Here is an 8,778-nt window from a genome sequence, read left to right as displayed (position 1 = left end):
GTGGTCTGGGTCTCGGGAGGTATTAAATTAATGAAGATGAGTGGGGTCCATGTGAATTATTATTCTGACAAATTGAACTATAGCTATTTTTCATTTTTGAGAACCCGGTCTTAGGAATTTGTCTTAGAATAATAAATTGGAATAAATAACGAAGATCCCTAAACATGATTTCATCCGTTGTATGATTTAGCTAGGTCATTTCATAAGACTGTTAGTGAAAAATGAAAAATTAATAAAAATTAACTAAAAGTCAATATTTACATTGAATGACTATTTAGCTATGAAAATTGAAATTTTATACAGTTATTTACATTTTTAGTCCAAGTGAGAAAATAATCAAACTTCAAAGGAGTGCGATTTACAACCCAATTGACCAAATGAGGCGAAACAAGTATCGTTGGAAAGTTTGTGAAAAATCGGATTTACTGAAACAATCAAAACGGAAATCTGACAAAAATGAAAAAATAACAAAATTGCAGGATAATTAACTTAATAGAAATCGTAGAAGGTGTTTTAGCCAAAGATTAATAGAAAGAGTCCCCATTATTGAGGTGAACAAGTCAAAAATGGAGGGGGTTGTGTTTTACCACAACAGGTCCCCCTCTAGATAAGAAACTCCTACAATAACATACATTATTTTCTTCATTTATGCACAGCTCCATTTATATATGGAAAAGATGAGTTCAATTTAGGAAAAACAAAGGTATTAATAACTAATGGCTAAGTCTATGAATGGAAGTTCTTCTAAACAATAACAAAATCAAGAAACCAAAATGAAAATTGTAGCTAATTCTAAGGAATTGAGAAACAGTGATCTATGCAATAAGAAATCCTAAGTTATGCAGTGATCAAACAATAAATTTATGTTTGGGCTATGAGAATGGAGCCCTCAAACCATGATCCCATAAGTGAGATGAGGCAAAAGCCACTACCATAATCTTTTCTAAAGTATTTACTTTCACTATTGTACCAATGATCTATATATCCATAAATGGAAGCAAACTAAGTAATCATCCAAATACTTGTAGATTAGACAAAACATAAGTCACTTCAACAATTATCTATGAATGTAATCTAAGCATACATACAAAAAAATAGGAACCTATGCTACTAGGGTTGGGCCCTCACCCAAGAGTTTCAGCCCTCTGAGCCAACTGATTTTTCGATCAAGGGAATGCTTCTCATTCTCATCAAAATGTCAAAAATACATAATAGTAATTAGTCACAATGTATTATCTTAAAAATGCCTCTTGGCTACAACAAAAAAAGTCCAATCCTAATGAGACCCTAGGCCTTACTATTTATACAACTGAAGCTACCAACATCTTCCTTAAAATTAGGGAGGCTTGGCTCCCAAACTTGAGATTAACTTGTCTTCAACCATCACTGACTTGGTTGCCAGTGACCTCGGTGGGCTTAGCTACTCGTAACTCTGAGCTGATGAGATCTAGTGGAGGAATCTTCGAGTGATTGAGTTAAGGAAGGAGATCCAATCTCCTAAAATCCCTCTTATTTGTCTACCTCAAGTTCCTGCACTTAAATTAGCCAAAATTGCTCCAAATCCTGCAATTAATGCACATTAGGACACATGACATAACATCTCATCTTTACCCTTTTCACTAAAAAAAATATAATAAAATATGTAAATAAATGTGAGAAAAGTTGATTTTAATAAGTTGGAGAGTGGCATTAAGGTCCATATAATTTACCTATTGATGAGCCTCATCATCACCACCTATTGAAAGTGTCACTCATCCTCTGAGTAACTTAATCTGTGTCCATGTCTTTCATTGCTATTATGGCCTCTCTGACATCCCAAGCTTATGTCGATGTATTCTCCTCTTGTGGATAAAATCTTGCATTCTTCTCTGTTTCCTCCTTCTTCTTTTTCTCTTCCTCATTTCTTCCTTCTAACATACCCAAGTGCAATGGTGGATTGAGTTTCAAACCAATCCATTTGATTTTAAGAAATTGTAGTTCCTTCTTCTACATTGTGGTTCTTTTTAGTGATCTATCATTCTTTTAGGGGAATGAATCTCCCTGATCCTTAGGTTGTATGGTAGGGTGCCCCATCTCCTTTGGCATGCTTATTGGTTTTCATCCCCTAGAAATCTCAAGATGTCTTCAAACTGAGTGACTTCTTGCTCTTGTGTGGCTAGGTATCTTGGTGCAAGTTAGGGATCAGTGGCGATGATGTTGTGGGTGCTAATGAAAACCATGGAATTGATATGTTCTGCTATGATATGTTCTTCTCTTTCCAACACCCTCTTTACTTCCTTAGCCTTGGCCTCCTCATGACTCATCCATGATGCAAATGCCATTAGTTGTAAGACCCCCAGCTTTTCATTGGGTTCCCACACATTCAAGTTTGTTAAAGCCAAGTTGTGTAAGTAGAATTCAGATATGTTGGCCTTATCCTCTAGGGTGCTTTGGTCATAGAGCTCAATGAAATTCCTATATTCTTAGAAAGGCATATTACCTCATTGTGCTAAGGTATTTATATGAAAATGCAGCCATTGATATTTTAGGTACAAGACATATGAATTTGGTGGCATCCATAGATAGGCTTGCCATAGTGGCCAATTGGCTCTCTTTTTCCTGCACTTTCCTCCTTAGCCATGTGTTTTCAGCCCCTAATTAAGATTTCATAACTCTTCCCTATCTCTTATCCTACTCAACTCTTTGCCCATCTCTAGTAGCTTTTGTTCCATATGGCCCACATCTTCTACATTTTTTGATTTATCAATTTGCATCCAGTGATGTGTCCTTTCTCTCTCCTTCTCAAGATCAAATAAGAGAGGGATGGAAAATTTCTATGGTATTACTCTGCCTCGCTCAATGAATTTGTAATAGGAGTTGAGATTGAGTTGTGGGCTAGTTTCCTACAGCTCTTGGGATTTTCCATTTTATGTCTTTGGAGCATCTTCCTTGTCCTATACTTGTGTTGTTGCTTCCTTTCCTTTCCTTTGTCTTTGTTATCCTTCTTGCTGCTTTTTCTTTGTTTCTTGTAGTTCTGATAGAATTTCCTATAGGATTGTTTATGTTTCCAATATGAGACTTTTCCCTTTCTAAAATGGGGTCAAAGGTTCTTTGATTTTATTTGCTGAAGTTTACCTCGTGACAGGCCTCCTAACATAGGTGATTGGCAACTTTGGGGAAGCCTATTTTGATGTGCCCTCTTCACATTTCATTTCTAGGGAGTAATTTTTCTTGTCCTTTTGGTGAGACTTCAATGATGATAGGAGTCTTAGTAGGTTTTTTTGTTCTCCCCTATTTGATCCTCGTGCTCCTCCATATTTTGAAATATAGGGGAGTTTTCCTTTGCCTTTTTCTTGTTGGCTTTATCGGTGTGCTTAGGGAAGTCAAGGCAATAGTTGCCTCCTTCTCTGTGGGTTCAGGAGACACTCTTGGAGATTACTACGCTTCCTTGGTATGTTTTTCAGGGCTTGTCTCATCCTTTTGTTATTCTTCTCCATTATTCTCTTCTCCTTCCTCTTCTTCCTATGTTTTATTTGTCTCTGCCTCCTTTTCTTCCTCTGGTTCTTTCTCTTCTTCTTCAGGTTCCTCCTATTCTTCTTTAGGTTCCTCCTCTTCTGACCTAATTTAGAATATTGGTTTGCAGTGCTAAAATATTCCTCAAATTATAAACAAAATTCTTTCATTGTGCTTAAGGATTCATCAACTTTTGCAAGTGAGATGCAGATTTTTTTTTATGTTAATTTTATGAACAATTTAACATAAATCAGAAACTGAACAACAGCATAAACATATACAAAAAATCATCAAAAACACATTACAACAAGCACATGATAAAGGAGTTCACCCATCCTGGGCTACGTCTCCTTGGTCTAGCTTCCAATGGCTTAGGCCTCTTTATTATGCTCAAAAGTATAAAAATTTGTGTTTACAATGCTCAAAGACTTCTGAAACCTACTCCAATCAATACAAAATACTCAAAAATGGCTATCTAGCCTCTTTTTGCATCCAATTTTGTGGAAAACTGAAGAATTTATGACTTCTCCTAGTTCTCCCATTATTCACTCCACAAATTTCTCCATGTCCGACAAGAACCCACAATTTCACTCCAAAAATATGCTAACTGAGCAAGAATTTTACCACGCGGTAGGCTATAATCTATCAGCACTGACTATCCTTCACAAATTGCAATCGGTGGAGTTTTGTGGGCTTATGGTCTATGAAAAAAGTGGGAAATGTGCGATTGTGATATGGCAGACCCAACGGGAGTATTAACCAGAACCTAGAGTCACTTTGCATCTGGGATCCTTTCGCATTTTGCAATCGACGAATAACCTAGAGTCTTGTATATGTGGGACTTTGCAGCTTGCTAAGATTTGTGATTGTGAGATTGCATCCAACCAAATATCTGCTGGGGGTTGATTCTGTAACGTCGACCCTTCGTCGATCTGTGATTGCAATCCATCGCATCATGCCTCCTGCCATTTATTGAAAACCATCCCACCTGCCTTATCACATTTCACCCTTCCCTGCTCAGGGGTCGATTTCTAACGCCGACCTTCCTGTAATTGCAACTTGTGACACGCAAGGGCCAATGGAAACTTTCAACTTGGCACTTCCTCATTCGCTGAAGGACCTTGCCACTGTTGGCATTATGTTTCTGGTACAGCTAGAACTCCTCAGCAAAATGGAGTTGTGGAAAGAATGAACAGAACAGTCCAACAAATGGCTCGTGCTATGCTTGATGAATCAGGAACTCCCGCAACTTTCTGGGGTGAAGCTGCACATGCTGCGGTTGTTATTCTCAACAAAACAAATGTCCGGGTGAACAGCACTCAAACTCCTCATGAACTCTGGAATGGTAAGACTCCTTCGGTAAAGCACTTCAAAATATTTGGGAGCAAATGCTATATCAAGAATACTGATGAGCAGCTTGGCAAACTTGAACCTAGAGCAGATGAAGGCATTCTTCTTGGTTACTCTCCACATAGCAAAGCATACAAATCCTACAATAAAAGACTTGGCAGAATTTTTGACAGCATTGATGTAGTGGTTGATGAGAAGGGATACATTCCTAGGCAAGTACATCATGAAGACATCGAAGAAGATGAAGGCTACCCTCAAAGACAGAATGATGAAGAAGAAGAACCTCAAGAAGAACCTCAAGAAGAACCAGAGGAGCAGACAAGAATAGAAGAGAAAACCCCATCCAGATATGTTCAGAAGAATCATCCAGAATCTCATATTGTGGGGCAGAAAGAAGCAGGTGTACAAACAAGAAGAACAGTTGCAGAAGCCTCAAGCTATTTGGCATTACTCTCCTCCACTGAACCACAAAATGTGAAAGAGGCATGCAAAGATGAATGTTGGGTGAAAGCAATGGATGAAGAACTTGAGCAAATCGAAAAGAACAACACTTGGGAGCTGGTTCCTAGACCAAAGGATAAGAATGTTATCGGAACAAAATGGGTCTTCAAAAACAAATTGAATGAAAATGGGGAAGTAATTAGAAACAAAGCCAGACTTGTTTGTAAAGGGTATGCGCAGCAAGAAGGAATAGACTTTGAAGAAACCTTTGCTCCTGTTGCAAGACTTGAGGCCATACGAATGTTCCTTGCTCTCTCAAGTTTTCAAAATTTCAAAGTATTTCAAATGGACGTGAAATCAGTCTTTCTGAATGGAGACTTGGAAGAAGAAGTATACATTGAACAGCCAGATGGGTTCATTCTTGGAAATGATCCAAATCTTGTATGCAGATTGAAAAAGGCTCTCTATGGTCTCAAACAAGCTCCAAGGGCTTGGTACTACCGTTTGGACAAATATCTTCATCAACAAGGTTTCTCAAAAGGATCAGCAGATAGCAATCTTTATATAAAAGTTGAAAATGACAAATTGCTAATACTTGTTGTGTATGTAGATGACATTATTTTTGGGAGCAATGAAGAAGCTATGAGTCAAAGCTTTGCCTCGGTCATGCAGAAAGAATTTGAAATGTCTTTGCTAGGAGAATTGACATATTTCCTTGGTTTGCAAATCCAACAAAAAGAAGGAGGAATCTTTTTATCTCAAACCAAATATCTCAAACAGATTTTGAAGAAATATGGTATGGAAGAAGCAAAACCAGTATGTACACCCATGGTCACAGGATGTAGCCTCAGTGCAAATGATGAATCTGCAGCAGTACATCAACCAACCTACAGATCTATGATTGGAAGTTTACTTTATTTGACAGGTACCCGACCGGACATCATGCATGCAGTTGGAATAGTTGGAAGATTTCAGGCAAATCCGAAGGAGACTCATCTTCAGGCAGTGAAGAGAATTTTCAAATATCTTCAAGGGACTCAAAATTATGGCTTATGGTATCCTAGAGATACAGATCTTACACTTCATGCTTATACAGATGCAGATTGGGCCGGAAGCGTGGATGACAGGAAAAGCACAAGTGGTGGTGCGTTCTTTATGGGTTCCAGACTGGTATCTTGGTTCAGCAAGAAACAGAGTTCGATTGCCTTGTCTACAGCTGAAGCGGAATATGTTGCTGCTGCATCTTGTTGCACTCAACTCCTTTGGATGATGCAAACTTTGCAGGATTTTCAAATCACTTGTACACCACCTATCCCCATCTTATGTGATAACACAAGTGCAATCAGCATCTCAAAGAATCCGGTTATGCATTCAAAAACCAAGCACATACCAATCAAGTACCATTTTCTCCGGGAACAAGTACTTGAACAGAAGGTCAAGTTGGAGTATGTTCCTTCTAAGGAACAAGTTGCTGATATTTTCACCAAACCATTGCCCAGGGACACTTTTGAATACCTCAGGCAAAAGCTGGGGGTTGTTGATGCATCATCTTATTGTTGAACCTTTTCTAATTTATGGTACAGGTTCAGGGGGAGCATATAATGCATTGTTGGCATTATGGAGGATGGTCAGAAGGAGATCTTGGAAATAGCTGCAATATGTCTCTATCTCTTTCATGGTGGATTATGGTTCTTTGCTGCAGATCTGGTTCATTTTCAAGGGGTGCATGATCTTAGGGGGAGCATACCCCTTTGCCCTTGATGTCAAAGGGGGAGAATGAAGCTGAAGTTTGTGAGTTTGCCATCAAGTCCAAAGGGGGAGATTGTTGGCATTATGTTTCTGGTATGACTATATGTTACAGATGTTGTACTTGATGGCAACTCCCGTGGCAAGGCTCTCAATTTGTTGAAAATTAAGAAGTACGTAGGTAATCAGTTCAGAAGGTGCGTACCTGCAGGTACACCATGCAGGGACCGCGTCCAGGCACGCAGGCCAGCCGTTCAAGAGGTGTGTCCCCCCAGTGCACACATTTCAAGGTAAAGAAATTCACATGTGGGGTTTTCTTATGTGTTACTCTTGGTATTTAGCCGACGGTATTGGGTTACTATGGTGTCGGCTCGTGGTATTGTTCCATGATTTTAGGAGGAGCTTGCCTATATAAAGCAAAGAAGATCATTTGGCTTGAGCAGGTTTTGGGTTGAATATCTCATGAGGGCTAGATCTGGTCTAGATCTAAACAAGGCGAATCTACTGATGGACCGAGATCTCTTCGGTGCATGTTCAGATCTGTAGATCTGACTGTCTGGGTTACCTCTGAAGTCTTGAAATCATCTATGCCCGGGGGTACGCAGTGCAGAAACAGGAGATCTACGTCGGTACGCAGAGCAGACACAGGAGACTTGCGTCGGTACGCAGAGCAGAAGAAGGAGAGTTGCGTCGGTACGCAGAGCGACTAAGGTTCAGGTGCGTCCGCATGGTAAAAGTATGCGGCGCGATAGTATATTTGGGTGCGTCCCTGCAGTAATAGTACGCAGTGCGGTTAAAGGAACAGTGCGTGGGCACGCAGGCCACAGAAGGGAAAAATGCGTCCCTGTCTTAAAATGTTCTGTTGATTGAATCTTTCTGTTGATAAGGTGTTCTGGGTTAGTTCTGTTATTTCTGATCTGATAACTGTAGTGGACTGTAATCTTTATGTACTTGATGATCATTTGATGCTTTATGAAAAGAAGTAGGGGGTTGTAGCTCCCTTCCAGGAAAGACTGGAAAACGAGAGAGAGTTGTAGCTCTCTGTAGGTTGCAGCCTGCGTACTGGTAAAGGATTGCACCAGTACAAAACCATTGTAAAAGGAGTTTCTAATTTGAAAGAAGATAGAGACATATTGCAGCAGGTGGTTTTCTCCCACATTGGGTTTCCACCTTACATCTTGTGTTCTTTGGTGTGACTATCTGTTTTCTTTTGTTCATGATCATTATTTTATGGTACTGACATGCAAAAATAATTCAAAGAACAAACAAAGAAGATCTATTAAAAGAATTGTATAATACTGATTCACCCCCCCTCTCAGTATTATTTCCAACAATTGGTATCAGAGCAGGTCCTTCAGAGAAGCTTGATCGCTTGAAGGTAGATCGTTCATCATGAGCAACTACGAGAGAGAAGCATCAATCAGGCCACCGGTTTTTGATGGGACAAACTTCAACTATTGGAAGGTAAGAGTTACTGCCTATCTTCAATCTCTTGGTACAGAAGTTTGGGACATTGTAGAGACAGGCTATGCTTTTCCTTCAGCTACTCCTACAGATGCAGCCGAGAAAAAGAAGTATGAAACAAATGCGAAAGCAGTCAGTACTCTATTAGGATGTATATCTCAATCAGAATTCATGAAGGTAATGCACTATAAATCCGCAAAAGAGATATGGGACAAAATTGTCACGAGCTATGAAGGAGACGAACAGGTAAAGCGTGCTAAACTTCAAACTCTCAGAATTCAGTAT

The sequence above is a fragment of the Pinus tabuliformis genome, chromosome 4_2, assembly GCF_031772625.1.
Source record: "Pinus tabuliformis cultivar Carrire ecotype Pingquan chromosome 4_2, CPIR1, whole genome shotgun sequence".
In the NCBI taxonomy this organism is placed as follows: Eukaryota; Viridiplantae; Streptophyta; class Pinopsida; order Pinales; family Pinaceae; genus Pinus; species Pinus tabuliformis.
This window is presented reverse-complemented; position numbering follows the sequence as displayed.